This window comes from Podarcis muralis, chromosome 12 (assembly GCF_964188315.1).
Source record: "Podarcis muralis chromosome 12, rPodMur119.hap1.1, whole genome shotgun sequence".
NCBI classification, from domain to species: Eukaryota; Metazoa; Chordata; class Lepidosauria; order Squamata; family Lacertidae; genus Podarcis; species Podarcis muralis.
Window position 1 is genome coordinate 56,329,893 of NC_135666.1, and position 19,413 is coordinate 56,349,305.

Consider the following 19,413-nt stretch of genomic DNA (forward strand, 5'->3'; position numbering starts at 1 on the left):
CAGCACCTTAAATCTGACCCTGTACTCCACCGGGAGCCAGTGCAGCTGGAAAAGCACTGGGTGAATATTCTCCCATGGCAGAGACCCCGTGAGGAGCCTCGCTGCAGCATTCTGCACCCGCTGGAGTTTCTGGGACAGCTTCAAGGGCAGCCCCGCGTAGAGCGAATTACAGTAGTCAAGCCTGGAGATGACCGTCGCATGGATCACTGTGGCCTTCACTGTGTTTAGGAACAAGTATGCATATGGAGAGCAAAGGCAGACTGGTATTCATTAAGAAGCTTTTTTAAAAAACAAAACAGCTTTTGAAGTACTCTGGCAGCAGCTCTCCAGGATGGAGGGGAGTCTCAGCATAACTGGAGATACTGGGGATTGAACCAGAGATCTTCTATATGCAAAGCAGATGCTTTGCTACTGAACTATGGACCTTCCTTGAGCACCAGGAAAGCTCCTCTAGAACCAACAATGGGAAAATCTCCGCTGTGTACATCTCCTCTTGCTAGACGATAGCCAGGGTGCATTATTAAGATAGCTTTGGTTTTGCATAATCAAATACCACCAGTCAAACTGTTTGTGAGTTTACTTTTCCAAGTTATTTTTGTGATTTTTGTGTGGGTAATGAATACATTTCTGAAAGATTAGTCATCTGCCTTAACCCTTATTATAAGGCTGAAAGAAATATTGCTGTAGCTGCGAAGACAGTACACATCATCAAAACATAACATCCACCTCTGACCTCTGCGTTTTAGGACTGGAAAATTACCATTTTATTCTGTAATAAAGAAAGACACGTCAGGCCCCTTAAAATATCCACATTACAACACTGTGGGCTGGTGAAACAGATATTTGATTTGTGATTTTCTTTGGGTGCTAGTAAATACATGGAGTAAATGTAATAAACATTAAGTTAAAATTGAAAAATACTTCCAAAGCAAGTCAGTTGGGGGATATGTAAAAGTAGAGGGTGGAAAAAAAAATATTCATTCAGGAATCTAGTATGGGAATTTTAGTTCCACTGAATCAATGGAACTGCTTGACAGCTGGAGCAGAACTCCTTCAGGAGGTTATAGGTTGGAAGTGTGTAAGGAAAAGCTAGACAGCCACCTATCAGGGCTGCTGTAGTTGTATCCTGCATTGCAGATCCTGCATTAAGCATGGAGTTTGATCAGATGACCTTCACAGTCCTATTCAGCTCTGTGGTTTTGTGGCAAGCATGTTCAGGGTGCCTGGATTCTGCCCATAGCTGTCAACCTTCCCTTATTTGGCAGGAAAGTCCCTTATCCCAGCACTGTGTCCTGCGGCTGTCCCTTATTGATGATGTCCCTTAAATTTCCTGGGTTTCAAAGGAAATTCAGCTCCTCTCCCTCCCTCCCTGCCGGCCAGGGAGGAGGGAGGCGCCAACTGTGTTGCTTGGCTGCGTTGCTCACCCAATAAGGAGTCTAAGAATGACTGGGGGGTGGAGCTTGCATGCCTTGTGCTGATCAAATCGACCACGTTGCCTGGGGACTCGCCTTTGCTCAGCGCTTCCCAGCGGAGAGGTGACGGTGGTTTTCCTTGCTGCATCCCCTTTGCTGGGTTGCTGTGCTGTGGGAACCACCGCTTGAGGCTTCGTTTGGCTGCTGGCTGGGCTTTCTGCCTTTGGCTTGGAGGGGCTCAGAAGCTGAACATCTCCAGTGCTTGGAAAATCCCTTATTTTGGCTGCTGATCCCTTATTTTTGAGGCTGCTGGTCCCTAATTTTCAAATCTGCAAGTTGACAGCTATGATTCTGCCTGGAACAGCAAGCAATATTGCTTCCCGGGGATCCCAAGTCCATGAAATATATGCTAGAAATCCAAAACACTGATAGAACCACCAAACCTTCCAGTTCACATTCTTTTTGGGGGGCAATCAAGTAAATTGTGTGATCATGCAATATGATCAACATCTAGCTCTGGTAGAATGGGCCGCAGGGAGGTGCCACTTACGTAATCAGCCTGGTTTTTGAAAGCATAGTAGCTGCAGAGTGACCTGAACTGACCACTGACCAAAGTCTCTGTGTGCTTTGAAGGCACTGGTCCAGAGTCATCCTCTCTACATTTCTCCCCACTGCCTTATGGCTGATTAGCCAGTGGGCTGAATGCCTGCATGGCTGCCTTTGCTCAGTGGGAAAGGAATATGGCCTGTAATACGGAACGCAACAGCTTGAACATTAATACAATTCTGAGGATTTTACAGTTTTTAAAAAAACCGCCCTTCTAATCTCTGCAAGAGATGGAAGAATTGGTCATTATTGCGCGTTTGCTGCACGACCTCCTGCTGGCTGTGCCCTCTCTCGACAGGATTTGCATTTGACCCACAGTAGCTCAGTGTTAAAAGACTGCTGGAAATCACAGCAGCAATTTCCTAACGTTTCCCCTGGGATGCTTGAAAAAGCCAGTACCAACATTTCTCGAGTGCGGCGTATCTGCTTTTTGTCCTGCTGGGCAGAAATAGTTAGCTGGAGTGCTCTTATCAAAGGTAGCATCCTCCAGATCTGCCCTTACACAATACCAAGTCGTGTGGGGGGCTCGTTTCAAGGCAATAATTCTTTTGCACAGTAAGTGTTCACTTGTTACAGATTTGTTGCAGCGGGATCCAGATGTCTGTCCTCAAGTTAGCATTTCTGTTCCTTTTCCATACTGTGTTTTCCCTCTTCTTTTGATCACCCATTTGCCAGCTGACAGAATGAAAGACAGTCGTTTTCATTAAATGCCACATCTGAGCTAGCTTAAAAAAACTTTAAATCAGTGGAACTATTTCACAACTGGTGTAGTTCTTTTATATTTTTGTGCGTGTGTTTCCCTGATCAATGGCTTATTACTTACTTGTTCGGTGGCACTTTAAAAACAAAAGCTATATAGTGATGCTTAAAGAGTCATTAGTTGAAAAATAGTTGCAGTTGGTTTTACATTAAAAAAGGGAGAGGTCCTGTCCTGTCCTGTCCTGTGCTGTGCTGTGCTGTGCTGTGCTGTGGCAGCACGACATGAAACCGAGCAAAGCTTTGGAGCCATTGCAAAAGAACGCTTTCCTGGTTTCGGCTCTGAGAGACACATTGGGTAGAGTCACTAGTATGGCAACAGTTATCACTGGGTTTGGAATGAGGAAAGCATCGCTCCATTGCTGTTGGATTGTAAACAAATAATGACCTTTGCCATCTTAAAGGTAGTTATCATTTAATGTCCTATAAACCTAGCTACCAGTTGAATGAACTGACACTAATTTGTTCCTATATACAGTGGTACCTTGGTTTACGAACTTAATCTGTTCCGGAAGTCTGTTCTTAAAACAAAGCGTTCTTAAAGCAAGGTGTGCTTTCCCATAGCAGCGGGGGACTGGAACACACTCAACAGGAAGCGGAACATGTTCTGCTTCCAAGGCAAAGTTCACAAACCAAAACACCTTCTTCCGTGTTTGCAGTGTTCTTAATCCAAATTGTTCATAAACTAAGCTGTTCTTAAACCAAGGTACCACTTGCTGTTGCCTAGATGTAAGGCTCTGTGCAGCTCAGGACGAAATTACTTGGAAGAGTTAATGCCTTGTATACCCAGTAGATCACTGCAGTCTTGAGGAGAGTTCCCAAAGGTCTCAGATACCTTCTCCATAGAAACCCAGAGCAGGGCTTTCAGTGTGGCTGCCCCTGTTCTCTGGAACAGTTGAGATATGACAGGCACACACTATCTGCACTTTTTGGAAACAGCAACAGGCTTTCCCAGCTGGATAAATGGATCTTTGCCAGGAGCTTCCATTTTGTATTGCTTTAGTTTTGTTTTAAATGTACCTGATTTTTTAAAATGTTTCTAACTGTTTTTATTGTACATTGCCTTGAGACAATTAATAAATGGATGGTGGCGGTAATAGTGATGATATAAACCTGATATCATGTTAACCAAATAGTTATATGTAGAGGATATGCTACCTAGAGGATATAGGTATATCAAGAGGATAGATTCCCCCCCCCCCACACACACAAATTGTTTTACCTATCTGTTTCCTGTTTGCAAAAAGCATACAATATTCGTACTGTATAAGAATCAAGGCTAATAAACAGGCATGGTCTATATTTAACCATGTTTTTTGGCACCACCTAGTGGCTTTCATGTGAAACTACCCGGTTCTCAAGGGAATAGAGGGCATTATTTTAACTGTGGCAAAATGATGTTACTGGGAAATTTCTAAGGAATGAAATGAGAATGAAACAAAGACCCTTCCAAGCTAAAAAATTGTAAAAACTGGTAGCCCAATATGCTGCCGTGGGGTGTCCTGAAAACCACTGAAAAGCCCAGTAAAAGCTGATCTATCTAACTTATTGCTATTTCATTCCAAATATTTTGCATCATTTGGAGAATGTGAAGCTTTAATGTATACATGTCATCTTTCTGATGCTGAGCAAAAATGAATACAAATTTTATCGCCAATGCAAGTGAGTGATTAGCCTTTGAATCATCTGTTGTTCCTTGCTTAAATTCAGCGCGAGTTCAGAAGAAAACAGAAAAAGGAGGGGGATTTTTCATTTTATTGCCTTAAAAGGATCCCAGTGCACCTATATTAAATAGCCAGACACTTTCTCCCGTTACACTATTGTTTTGTAATTGTTGTGCATGAGTCCCTTTCCCTTTTTGTTGTTCTCGTTGTTGCTGTTCATGCTTAACAATTTCATTACTTGTGTAATGAAAAAAATATCCCCGAAAGGATTTTATGGGCTTTGTCCTTATTTCTTTCCAGGGCCTTGTTAAAGGCAAAACAAAAGGAGCTTAGATGCTGCTGGAATGTTAGTGAGCTGCTTTCCCCTCCGTCACTTGCAGGGCTGCGGGTTTTTACTGCTGCTACATTTCAGCGATGGTTTGAAAAACACAAACTTTAAAGGAGCGAGCGAATCTCACTTTGCCATTTAACAGCATTCAAAAGGCTGAGGAGGAAAGACTAGGCTGCTGACTAATGTCACGTGCACTCACTGCAACTTATAACGGTGTGTTTCCAGCACTCCTGGGATAACTGCAGATGTATGGTTGTGACATCACCTCCAGCATGGTGTCCATGTACTAGCATGTCATTGAGCTTTGTTCATGCCTTGCGGGCACAGTTCATTCCCTCTTGGAGGTTTACGTCTGTCACTTTTTTTTAATCCTGCCAGTTTTCCAAGAGCTCAGCCAGACGTACGCGCGCAATCCCCTCCCACCACCGCTTCCTGGCTGCAAAACCCTTGTGAAGTAGGGCTAGTTTGAGAGAGAGTGGTTGGCCCAAGGTGACCCCGTGAGTGTTATGGCTAACCAGAGATTTCCACCCCCATCTACCTCACCCAAGCCCATCACTCTATTAACAGCACCGTGCTGGCTCTCAAAAGCTGCAGAGGTGCCAGGGCTACCTCATCCTAAGCATGATGGAAAGTAGTGCAGGAATGCAAACACACACACACACACACACACGAACGGGACTCGGAGGCCAGCCCCCTGACATCATGCTGAAACTATACCAGGAAAGATGCAGTGATGGGAAGAAGGTCACCTCTTAAAAGCATAATGTTTCTGTAGAAATGTGACAGGGGTAAGACTTGCTGTGCTAGCAAAGGTTGTACCACCCATATACTAGCATGGCATTATAAAACGTGGTGTTAGTTCAGTGTTGCAAACTTCATTGCGACACTGTGGACAAATAATTCGGGCTTGATTTTTAATTGACAGGTCGTTGTGGGTTCTCTTAATTTCCCCTCACAAATTAATGTCACTTCACATTCCTTTAAAATTTCTTACCTGGGTTCTCTGATTTGTTCCTCATTTTCTTCTACCTACTCATAAGTTTATTCTAACCTGGTTCCTCTTATTTCATATTTTCAATTTTAGAATGACAATCTTAAAATGCTCCTTCATTGAGAATAAGATAGCACTCATAAAAATAAAATAGCCCATGTTTGAAGTTGCCACTCTTTGGACTTTTCTGTTTCTGACATCCCATGAGAACAAAATTAATAGGATCAATAAAACAATAGACCAACAAATGTTCATTGCATGACATTTTGCAGAGTTGCACAGAGTTTTTGTTTGGGCTAGATATTCAGCTTTTTAAAAAACAAAAAAGTAGATTTTCTGAGTGAAGGCCCAGGACTAAAAGTCACTTTTCGTTTGCTGTAGATTCAGCCTTTAATGAATGCAGAAAGTCCTTTCAGACTTAATTTAATTACATTAAACACCAGCCTCTCTTCCTGTCCTTCTATCAATATCCTCGTTCCACTTCTGCTCCAAATATTCCACCCCTGGACAATTTAGCGATTTCAACAGTGCATGTAGTTTTGCATGTCTGGGAAAACCTGGTTGGAACTTCTCCTGATACTGAATTGCATGGGTCATATTGCACTTTTGCTTTTCAGATCTTCAGCTTTTAGGAAACACCTTCATGCCAGGAATCCCAGAGCGCTGCAGAAGGTTCTGGAGTATGTTCTAAGGAGCATGGGCACGTCATATGGTCAGACTTGGCCAGGCCTAATTTTGTTGCCTTGTTGTCTTGCGTAAACTCAGTGCATCTTCATGAAGTTGTGCACCACAAGGGAAGGCTGAGAGGAAACTTTGTCTTTCAGGGATGCTTGTCTACCATGATCCCTGATAACCTTCCAGGGTTCTCTAGAACATAGTTGAGAAGCCACTGAAATTCAGGGCAATCAACCTGGATATAAGTTGCCTGCTGCATATCATAGAATCATAGAATCATAGAGTTGGAAGAGACCACAAGGGCCATCAAGTCCAACCCCCTGCCAAGCAGGAAACACCATCAGAGCACTCCTGACATATGGTTGTCAAGCCTCTGCTTAAAGACCTCCAAAGACGGAGACTCCACCACACTCCTTGGCAGCAAATTCCACTGTCGAACAGTTCTTACTGTCAGGAAGTTCTTCCTAATGTTTAGGTGGAATCTTCTTTCTTGTAGTTTGGATCCATTGCTCCGTGTCCGCTTCTCTGGAGCAGCAGAAAACAACCTTTCTCCCTCCTCTATGTGACATCCTTTTATATATTTGAACATGGCTATCATATCACCCCTTAACCTCCTCTTCTCCAGGCTAAACATGCCCAGCTCCCTTAGCCGTTCCTCATAAGGCATCGTTTCCAGGCCTTTGACCATTTTGGTTGCCCTCCTCTGGACACGTTCCAGTTTGTCAGTGTCCTTCTTGAACTGTGGTGCCCAGAACTGGACACAGTACTCCAGGTGAGGTCTGACCAGAGCAGAATACAGTGGCACTATTACTTCCCTTGATCTAGATGCTATACTCCTATTGATGCAGCCCAGTATATCTTCCTCTTTCAGGTAAAATTGACAAGCTATTTATATATTGGTTCTTCTGACATGCCTAGAACAGAGTCTTGGAAGAGTGCCTCCACATGTTTGCTCCTCAAATCTCAGCACAAAGCATTGGCAAGTCACTGACCTGGCATGCAGAAAGTTTAAATGAAGTCCGCTGGCATTCAGTATCTATAAATTAAATGGTGGCGAAAGTGGTGCGTTCTCTAAATGGAGTGAAGGATGGCTTTGACGTGTGCCCATAATTAAAACCTTTTCCTACGATTCTGATAATCCACCTTGGAAGAAAGAACAAAGAAAAATAAAGACAAGGAATCTTCAATCTGGAAGCCTCCGAGGTATTTTTCTGTGGGTGAAGCGAGAGAAAAAAGAAAAAGAAATATACATTTGCAGGTTTCCTAAATCTCAGTCCTAACAAAGAAGAGCCAAGTGATTTAAACTCTTGTTTTGTCCCTGGACCTTTGATAAAATAGGAACGTGGCCAGCTCACCTTCAATGGGGACTGTTTTCAAGCTCTTCCAAAATCATCCATTCAGCATCTGTTCCATGGGTCCCTTAGTTCTTTCCTGCCATGTTTTAGGGAATGAGAGAACTCCCTCCCTGATGTTTCACACCTTATCCTTCTCTCCTCTTTTGAAGACCTTGTGAAATTGGGCAAAGAGCCAGCCTGAGAATGGAAAAGTACCTTTAATACTGGAATAGCTAATGTCTTAAAATTTCCCATGGAACATCATATCCTGTGCTGGGCTTTTTAAAAAAAGTATAGTCCTCATCAACATAATAACCTGAAACTATTTCATTTGAAACCTCCATTTAAAATGGTAGATTTATGCTGTACAGAAACCTTTATTTGCAATAATGCAGATGCAGTCATTTGCAGTAGCTCATTGTACTCAGAAACAAGTGAGCAAATTCATTTGGTATAGCTGCTTCTTTTACTAGCCAAACAGACGGAAAATACATTACCTTGTAATAGAACATGTAATTTTTGTACAGTGAGCAGAAGGTTGCCAGTGGCTTGAATTAATTAATTTTATAATGAATGATTTTAGAGTTCATTTAGAGTTTATGCTGTACTTTTGTACTGTTTTATTGTTGTTAGCCGCCCTGAGCCCGGCTTCGGCTGGGGAGGGCGGGATATAAATAAAATTTATTATTATTAGTCTTACCTGGAATAGGGTAAAAGGTAAAGGGACCCCTGACTGTTAAGTCCAGAAACGACTCTGGGGTTGCGGCGCTCATCTCGCTTTACTGGCCGAGGGAGCTGGCGTTTGTCCGCAGAAAGCTTCCGGGTCACGTGGCCAGCATGACTAAGCCGCTTTTGGTGAACCAGAGTAGCACACGGAAACACCGTTTACCTTCCCGCCGGAGCCGTACCTATTTATCTACTTGCACTTTGACGTGCTTTCGAACTGCTAGGCTGGCAGGAGCAGGGAGTGAGCAACAGGAGCTCACCCCGTGGCGGGGATTCGAACCGCCGACCTTCTGATCAGCAAGCCCTAGGCTCTGTGGCTTAGACCGCAGCGCCACCTGCGACCCTTGGAATAGGGTAGCACCCTCCTTTCATAAGCTACTGTCCCATTTTGTTTAGTTGTGAGAGATACCGTTGCTACTTTAGAAATGCAGTGTTTAAAATGCAGGCCAAATGATTTGAGAACTGATCTGAATTGATGAAAGTGCAAGGTTATAAATCTGGTTCACAGGTGTATGTTACTCATGTGATAACTAGCACTATGCTGGTGGTAGAGTTTCTCTAGCTCTACTGAAAGCCTCAGTGGAGCATCCTTCTGCACTCACCACAGGCTCTCATGGTCCCCCATTGGTTAAATGTAGAATCCTTTTAATAGTCAGTGGAGCTTGTTGGCAGGTGTCTTAGTAATTCCTTAGTACATTCTGAATGGCAATGTCTGAAAAGTTTCTCTGAGCTTAAAAATAGCTAGACATCTGCTGCTTCATTATGTATAATTTAAGGGATTTGCTTTCAGGAAAAGATTTCTTTCTAAGAGTCGGAAATCCAGTGCATGTAGGATACAGTTTATGGAGGGTGTCACTGTCTACCTGAAGGCTGAGCACTTTGTTGGCATCTTAAGGTATGAGAGCATTTTCTCCCCACCTCTCATTCTCCCTTTCTCTTACACATCTAATTGGGCTTGCGGAGAAGTGGGGAGTAGCTATAGTTTCAAAACTGATTTCATTGGAGTAGCACCTGTTTACACCAGGTCTCAATTTAGCATTAACATGCCTGTGGAATACATTGGAAACAACTCGAGACTCTTCAAGAGAACTCTCTGCATTACAAAATTTCCTGTTAGAGGTTTTACTTTAACAAAGTTTCATTGTACCTATCTAGTGGCTTTTTGTGTTTAGCTTCTTTCTTTTTTTTAATGAATCAAACTTCATGAGCTTTGCACTACAGCTTGGAGGAAGGAAGAGAAAGAGCTACTCACAAGAACACTTAAGAACTTTCTTGAGCTAATGAGAATATTATGGTGTGGAACAGTTTCAGCAAGACTTGCCAAAGTCAAATACAAACATCATGCTAGGCAGGGATATACGAAACTCCGGTGAGAAATTCTGCTAGCTTGATTTTAAACTCTTCATCCTCCATTCAGAATCCTTCAGGTGGTTTAACAGATTTTCCTTATATGCAAAATCTGATGGCAATCAAAGAGTGCGTGGAACCCCTTTGGAAATTTTTTATAGTCTTATTGAAACTCTTTGGACTCTCCTTGAAATTCCTCAAATGTGTTTTCCAGAAGAGGACCTTCAGCCTCACTTCAAAATTCACTTTGGCGGTGCAATCCTCAACTTACCCCTGGTGGATGGATGCAAAATGGTATATGCAGTGTAGTGAAATCCACTTCCTACCAACTATGCGTTGGGCAGGGAGAAGGTGATGCATATTTCGATTGAGTCCATTGTCCAAGTATGAGCAAATAACATGGAAGCATTTAGATTTGCAGGGTATAAAAAACAGGTCCCGATGGATGAACAAGGTAAATTGAAACTCTGCATAAATGGAACTCTCTCCTAAGTACAGTTAATGGCTAGCAGCTTAGTCTTACTCCTCTTCATCTGTGCAAATTCTGTTGAAGATATGGAGGCTTGACAGAATGGCTGCTTCAAAGATTATGCTATAAAATGGGGATGATTAATTATGGATGTTGGCTAAGTTAAAATGTTTCCCATACAGGCTTACTTAATATGAACAAGCAGGTAGAGACCGCACAGGGGGTGGGGGGAATTCACATGGCCCCCACGTAGGCTAGAATTGACCTGATGAAACCCACCCATATTTGCACATTGGCCCAGATCTCTAAGCGGAATGGCTCAGTGGCATTATAATAAAACTGTCAGGCATCAGTATCTAATTTACACCAATATTTTTAGATTCTCTGTAGGAAAAATGTGTCTCTCCTTGCTGCTGAAAAATGAGGTGCGATTCTGTAAGGCTTGGCTGAAAAAGAACAGATGCCGACATCTCTAGAGTTAATATTTTTTCCTTAAAAACACATCTGTCATCAGCCTCCACTTAGAAGAGCAGTGAAGCACATATCTAAATAAACATGGCACTTGGCTCCAACACTGAACCTGCTTTTTGCATAGCAGCAGCTATTATTTTGTCATTGTGGGTGGAAGGTATTTGGGGCTGTTAACCAGCGGGCTATGGTTACCATTTGGCCACATTGCTGCTCTTCACTTTTAAAAGTAATTTCGGATTACACCTTCTCATATTGTTTAAAAGATTGGCTGGCACTGCAGGATTAGAATTAGCGTAAAGCTAACTGATAAACTCAGCTAGTTTATACAGCTGAGAACATTGTGGCCTGGAATGTACGCTGAAGAGCAAAAGAGGGAAATTAGTTTATCTTGGGTGAGTGTTCACCATTTTGAGGAAATGAACATCTCCTCCGCTCCAACCTTCTGACCCTTCCTTGAGAGATGTATTTGCTGCACTCACCCACCCACCCCCGTCTCCAGCTGAAGGAAAGAAATAGAAGGTAGGTTTTACAACTTCCATCCCATCCCATAGCTAGCATTTCCCCAGCTCTAAACTACAACAACTCCTGCCAACCTAGAAGTTCGAAAGCACATCAGAGCACAAGTAGATAAATAGGTACTGCTCCGGTGGGAAGGTAAACAGTGTTTTCATGTGCTCCTGTGGTTTGCCAGAAGCGGCTTAGTCATGCTGGCCACATGACCCGGAAGCTGTACGCCGGCTCCCTCGGCCAATAAAGCGAGATGAGCGCTGCAACCCCAGAGTCGGTCACGACTGGACCTAATGGTCAGGGGTCCCATTACCTTTAAACTACAACAAACACATCTGCTGCCCCAAGACGTTGACCATCTCAGAGCAAGGATAACCAAGGGAGGGAAGGAAGAGGGAATGGTAACTTGCAAGAGGGAGAATGGGATCTGCAGGGGTAACAATAAGAGCCACTGCTATAACACAGACATGGCATTTGGATACGGAACTTGAAATTCATTTTTGGAGCTTGGAAATTTTTCCAGAACTGTTGGGCAAAATTCTCAACCTTCATTACTGAGGTGGGCTCTCTGCCATACAGTAGTTATCAGTCAAATCTGTGAGAAGACCTGCCAGATTCCTTTCTGGATGCCTGTTTTTGAAGTGGTCTCAGACTGACAATAGAAGAAAAGAAACTGCTTTGCCACAGTTATTGTGGTGGCAAAAATCTGTATTAGTTGAACTTCTGCTAACCATGCAGCCTGAAAGGGAGTGGAGCCTTGCCTAAGGTGGCAGAATTAGGTGAGCTGGGTGAGGAATGATACTTCATTCCTGGTTTGTGGAAGGGGACCCTGGATGTTCTGCTCTTGTAATTAATTTCTACCTTCCTTTATTCAAATTATTCAAAGCAACTTACAACGCTAAAATAAGAATCTAACATTACAAAAGTAATGCTCTAAAAGCAACTCTGTCAAATTTTGGAAGACAAAACCACAATATAATATGGTGTAGACTTTTTTTTCCTGTAGTGACTCCCCCCACCCCCGCTGGACTCAGGCCTACCTGTGTGCCTACCTGGTACCAAGAAAAGACATTTTTGTTTTCCTGGGTATTTGGGCAGCACCAGTTGCATTTTATGGTTAATCAGTTTTAAACGTGTTTTTGTAATGTTGTTACTGCATTTTTCGCTTGCTAGTAAATTGCTTCAGGATTTTTTAGTGGGAAACAATATGCAAATTCAATAAACCTAATCCTAGTTTCAACTATTGCGTTGGAGATTCTTCACGTTCAAACCTACGACCTCCAGGACAACATAGATACTTTGCTACAGATAAATTAGTTGTGAACTTTTCACTGTGAACTTCAGCAGTCAAAAGTACTACTGTAGACAACTACATGTGAATTCTGTATAAATATTTGTTTCCCTTCCCATGACTCCTCCAAAACACGGTGTTGGCCAATAGGACAGGTTGTTTGATTGCGGTTAAGGTGAGCATTGGCTACGCTGATTGGGGATGATGAAAGCTGGACTACAACACTAGCTACCCTGACATATGAGACCCATAATACATTATGTGTAAATTACACACAGATCATCTGCACATTTGCTATGATATTGGGTGCATAGGAGATTATATAATACATGTGATGCATAATACTGTGTGCAGTTTAAAAAGGTCTGAGAAGACTCTGCAAATATGCTCTAGTTTTGCAAAGTTTCCTGCAGATGTTCTCAAACATTTACTGTGTAAGCGTGTGTACTGCTTAACTAGGTATTATATTTCCAGTCTCCTATGCCTGTGTGTTTCGAAGAACAAGCAGGATTTCCTGTTGGGGCAACCCTTTGATAGCTATGCTGAAGGAAGTGGAATGTGTGAAATCCTGTATATCCGGAGATTGCATCAGCAATAAGTGTGGAATGCAAATAGTCTTTAACAGGAAGTATGTGTGTGTTGCATGTGTCTAGGCACACTGACAACATACTAGAGAAAATGCTTCAGAAAAAATTGTAAGTAGAAGTGCTCCGTAATTAAGTAGCAGGCCGTATAATGACAAAAGAAGAAAAGTATACAAATAAAGGATTTATAATGGGGTGCATGAGGTAGGTGTGGGTGTTTGTCTGGAGTTTAGTTTATAATAGGCTCCAGAGCTACATGTGTTGGGAACTACCATGGATACAGGACTTTCTGATGTTTCTACTGCAGCCACTCAGTTGGCTCAACAGACATGCTGCTTTTCTGTTTAAAATTCCACATGAACAGCAACCATAAAGAGACTCAAACTTTCACAGTCCACTGTGGAGGATGGGTGTACCATGGGGCCAGTCCTAACAATCTACAGTGGTGCCTCGCAAGACGAAATTAATTCGTTCCGCGAGTTTTGTCGTCTTGCGATTTTTTTCGTCTTGCGAAGCACGGTGTCGGGAAAGTTTTGGAAAAGCTTCAAAAATCACCAAAGTCTTTAAAAACCTCAAAAAAGGCTACCACACCGCGTTCTATGAGTTGCTCCTCGAAGTCAAGTCGCAACTGTATTAACGGTGTTAAGAAAAAGGAAACAAACTTGCAAGACGTTTCCGTCTTGCGAAGCAAGCCCATAGGGAAAATCGTCTTGCGAAGCAGCTCAAAAAACAAAAAACCCTTTCGTCTAGCGAGTTTTTTGTCTTGCGAGGCATTCGTCTTGCGAGGTACCACTGTAATCTTGATTTTGGAAAGTGGTTTTCTGCTGTCTGCTTGTTTTCTGTATGTTTGGACATCTCTTGAGATATCACTGCTAAACTTGGCACAAGGGATCCCGGGGGGGGGCACTTTTTGCCAATGCTCGGTTGCCAGTCGCCATTTTGAATCAAGATGGCAGACCAAAAGGCAACATGGGTGTGATTTCACCCATGTTTTGGTATAGCTTCAGCCTTCTCTCCAAATATTGTCGCCAGACTTGGCACAAGGGTTCCTGGGGTAGGGTGGCAGCCTTTGTTGTTGTTTGTGGACTGGGCACAGTTTTAAATCAAGTGGGTGCCCAAAGCATCAGTTTGGCATGTTTCTGCTAATTTTTCGGCATAGGTTTGGCTGCCTTTTGGGATAATGTCACCATTCTTGGCACAGTGGTTCCCAAGGTGGGGGCAGTGGACTTTGTTGCTATTGGGTTGTTGGACACCATTGTGACTCAAGATGGTGGAATGAAACGTGACTTTGGTATGACTGCACCCAGTTTTTGGTTTGATGCATCCAAATTCGCACATTACACTATTCATTCAAAAAACACAATATTCTCAGAACGTCAAAGTAAACTGTAGTATAATTTTAGACAGTTAACTGATTGAGAAGGTGAACATACATACGATGGGAATTTTGTATTACAGTGAGGTGGATTTCTTGGTGCCACTAAGAATAAGTTTGTTCTAATTTAGGGCAAAAGTGCTTAGAAAAGCCAACAGTCTGGCATTAAAAATGCTCTTCTTCATCTAAAAGAAGCCCTGCTTTATTAATGATGAGTGATGGCCAAGGATTTCTAGATGTTGATTTCTAGTAACTTTTCATGGTGAAGTAATATTTCAATGTGCACATTATACAGTGGTGCCCCGCAAGACGAATGCCTCGCAAGACGAAAAACCCGCTAGACGAAAGAGTTTTCCGTTTCGGAGGTGCTTCGCAAGACGAATTTCCCTATGGGCTTGCTTCGCAAGACGAAAACGTCTTGCGAGTCTCGCCCTCCCCCCCCGCTTCCCCCCCCTTTTTCAAAGCCGCTAAGCTGTTAATAGCCTTTTAACAGCTTAGCCGCTAAGCCTTTAATGGTTGCTAAGCCGCTAAATCGCTAATAGCGCTAATCCCCTTAGCCGCTAATGGGCTTGCTTCGCAAGACGAAAAAACCGCTAGACGAAAAGAATCGCGGAACGGATTCTTTTCGTCTTGCGAGGCACCACTGTACTCAGTATTTAACTAAGTCCTTGTGTAAGATAAATACCTTTGCGGGCTGAATTCAAAAGTGGGCAACGTTGGAGCCCAAGATGGGTGGGTGCAAACCTTTTCTCTCTCTTTCTGCCATCTGCTTACCACCACTCCTCCTTGCCATCCACATTAAATTAGGGCAAGGGCTACATGTGGCCCTAAAGTCGCAAGTTGTCCAGCGCTTCCCTAAACCATAGTTGCAACTTACCACAATTTGTCATGTCAGAGGAGGAGACAGGAGCTTATAGTCCTGAGGCTCATTCACATAGCACTGAACTAGGGTTTAGCATTACAGCTCAGTATGACATTTGGCTCTTGAAAACAATTAAATAGAAAGCTTTTGTGTATTTGGTAGTGGAACAGGGTTAGAGGCTATCAAGCATTTTCAATTATTCTTCGTGCCCCTCTTTAATTTAATTCATGAAGGCTCTTCATTAGTAAGCATGAATTTAAGTGTTATGAACAGGAAGTTATTCTCTGCACCCATGGGCAAACAAAACAAAACAAAAACCCCACCTATTTTATATAATTATGCAATTTGTATTGTCTTAACAATTACAAAAAAAGGAAACTAATTATCGGCGTCTTTTTCCACATGCTGAAATGAGCAAGGGCTCATGGGCTCAATTCTGACACCATACCACCATAAGACACTTTGACTATTATTTAAGTAATATCTGAATTGACAAGCCAGAAACCATGGTTTGAAGTCAAGTTTGCATTCCTGTGTTTATGCTAACTATGGATTGGCATGATGCCTGAATCAAGAAACCACAGTTATGGTTGTTCTTCTATGCCTTGAGGCTGTTGCTTCACAGAATGAATTCATGGAGCAAAGTGCAAAGAGGGTGAGTGATTTAAGCACACAAGGAAGTGACAATCATGGGGTCCATGATATAGGTCTTGTTTTGTCCTAAGCCATAGTTTGGTGTGATATCTGGTAAAACTATTAAATTCAATGAATTAAAAGAATAATAGATTATACATTGTGCAAAGTGTTACCAGCGGTGAATGGAATATATTCGATTCCTGTGTTGCAGGTTTAATTGAGCTTCTTTGCTAAGAGGAAATTCTTTGACATCATTACGATGTACTTTGGCTAAAAGCCTGACATGCTGAAGTGTATTTTTGTGATCTCAGGAAGCACAGCCCCTGGAAACTAGAATAGATGACAAACAGCAGCATTGATTTGGCCCGTGGCACCACACACTTCAGCATGTTTGCCGGTTGTTACGAAGGAAGATGGCTGCAATTCAGTGGATTCCTTTTGATCTGAATTACTAGCTGATGGACAGTACAAAAATTCATTGCAGCTGGATGCACCTATAAAAGCTTAATTCCAAAAGAGGAACCAGTCCATAATTACTTGGGGTTCTAATGTCCCAAGAATTTTACATTGCACAGACAAGGAACCTTGTATGAAACCTGGCGGTGTGTCCTGTCACACGATTTTTTCAAATGTTTAACTCTTATATTTATAACACCAAAACTTACAGAACATATTTTAACATTTTGGATGCTGCAATTTCCTATTTTTTAATGTGTCATACATCATCTAGATTTAGCACACCCACACGAAGTTGTGAGTTCCCGCTCCCAAATAAAATAGATGGTATTAGGCTAGCTAGGTACAGTGTAGTTAGTGAGGGTTTCATTTTTTTAACTTAACCATTTCCAGGTACTACAAAAGCATAAATAACATTGCAAGTAATGGATAACACATGGAAAGGAGGATGAATCAAAATAATCTTGGCAAGCCCTGGCGCAAGAGTTTGTCCATTTGATTTCTGCTCTTCCCTTTGTGCCATATTCATGACATGCACACGAGGCTTCAATCCCACCAAAGAGACGCAAAATCACTTTCTATTTCAGTGTGAAAAAGCTCTCAGCTCTACTGTTAAGTTCAAATTCAGTATGCACCAACAAATAACAACATAGTTCCGATTTATAGCTACCGTGGCTGTATAACCGAATGACTAATATGTTTGGATTGGACTGGTGAGGAAAATTTCCTTTTTTTCACCATTTGGTAAATGCTGAGGTATTTGGTTGAAACTGGTCCTCTTTTGGAATTAAACTTTTTATAGGTGCATCCAGTTTGCATCCAGCTTTTTAAGGCTCCTCTTTGAAAACAATTACAAAAGTATTGCTTATTCTCTTGTAACGTTGGGTCACCTTCATTGCCTCAGGATTATTGGGGCAGGAGAAAGATGTTATAAGCAGAAAGGTTTGAAGTTGACATGCTCCTGGCTTTGTCATGTATAATGAGATAAGAATCCAATGTCTTTGTTCAGACCAGGTCTCTCCATGGTTTTAAGTTTGGTAATGAGTTGCAATTCAGCAGCTTCTCTTTCCAGTCTATTTCTGAAATAGAAATAGGATGTGCCCATCCTGCCATTTTTCACCTTCTCACCCCTTGCTTTTTCCTGTAAGACCTATTGCAGTCGTTAAGAGTCGTCAACAGGCTCATCACAGCTATCTGCCAATCACCCATTCCCACCACCCTTCTGAGTAATACCCCTCCCCACCTTCTCACTATATAGAAGGATCTGGCAACTTCTGTTTCAGTGTATCTGAAGAAGTGTGCATGCACACGAAAGCTCATACCAAGAACTAACTTAGTTGGTCTTTAAGGTGCTACTGGAAGGAATTTTTTTTGTTTTGTCTTCTTCAAACCACTGAAGGTGTCTCTCGCTTGACCTACCTGCTCCTTCGGATAACCTCATCACTCATGTATCACGAAAAAACCTTTTGGGCATGCTGCCTGTTTCTAGGCTTCTCCCGTGAGCAATTGGACCATTTTTCAAAAGTTGTAGGTTTAGTTCTCTGATAACCGCACCTGCACATTCTTGAAAAAGAAAAATAGGGGGGGATCTATCTGTTCTCTGAGCTGCCTAAGTGGAAAAAAATCATTTCAGAGTTTCCTGACTGATTCATAATTCAGAGCAGCAGTTTCAGACCGCAATATACTTTGCATCCCTGGATGCTATGCTGAAAGGATTATGAGGGCAGGCCTAAAGCTGTGTGCATTCAGGATGTTTCAGCACCCCCCCTTGGGGCAAGTTGGAGGGGGGAAAAGAAAGGCTGTGTTCTTTTCAGACAGTGCAGTGTCTGAAAATCTTATTAAAGCGTGCGCATGCAGTAAAGATAATGCTTTATTTTGGGTATTGGTATTAACATTAGAATTAAAACGTATCAGTAAACTCATCACACACCACAGCTTCCTCCTCTGGGCTCTAGAGAGGTAGAGCATTTATATTACTTGTCTCTCAAGAGAGTTTAGAGAGAGATCCTGAATGCATGGGGCTGCGGACAACTCATAATTCTTTCATGCCTCTAGGAGCGCAGAGTTTATTGCTGGCTGCTTGTGCTGCTTTAAATTATAAACTATACAGGAAATTTAAATGAGACGATCTGGAGCAAAGATTTCTTTCTTTCTTTCTTTTTAATATGAGTTGATTGCAGTCCTTTGTGGGAGACACAGAACAGGTTTGGCTGCAGCGGAGGTTGCTGCTCCCCATTCATTCATAGCCATCGTCTATTTATTGTCTTCTGAAATGAGAAACAAAAGCCACACCGAAACAGAATACAGTGGACGCTCAGGTTGTGAACATGATCCGTGCGGGAGGCATGTTCACAACCCACAGCGTTCACAACCTGCAGTGGCGCACCTGCGCACGCGCAGGTTGCGATTCAGCGCTTCTGCGCATGTGCAACTGCCGAAACCCGGAAGTATCCCGTTCCGGTACTTCCGGGTTTCAGCGCGTCCGTAACCTGAAAAAACGCAACCTGAAGCGTCTGTAACCCGAGGAATGATTGTATTGTTTAGGCTGATAGCTCTGTTTGGTAGTAGAGACAATCTTTTCTCTGTATGCACAATGCCCAGCAGATGAACTGTGCTCCCTTACCAGGGCCTCTCTGTGCTTATATACATGTTGATAATATTTCATTTAAAGGGCTGGGTTGGCCAAAACAATATTTCTTTCACAGTTTGACCTTCACCCTCTCTATTTTATTCCCAAGACCTTTATTCTACGTTGTACCGTATAACTCCAAGGATAGCTCTTTCTTCTTTTGAAAACAGTCTTTCTCAAAATCCGGCCTCGTGTTCCCTTATTATTTTCTCATCTCCCAGTGCCTGCTTCGTTACTGCTAATGGGGGATTTTTGCCTTCGTTTTTAGCTCTGTGTCTCCCCTCACAGTGG

At 42.5% G+C, this 19,413-nt stretch overlaps 1 protein-coding gene across 2 annotated transcripts in view; it reads left to right on the forward strand.

The window, feature by feature from the left end:
* The window catches only part of BMPER (BMP binding endothelial regulator), a 169,237-nt gene that overhangs the window by 65,798 nt on the left and 84,026 nt on the right, over positions 1–19,413 (forward strand). The gene's annotated exons all lie outside the window — the stretch shown is intronic.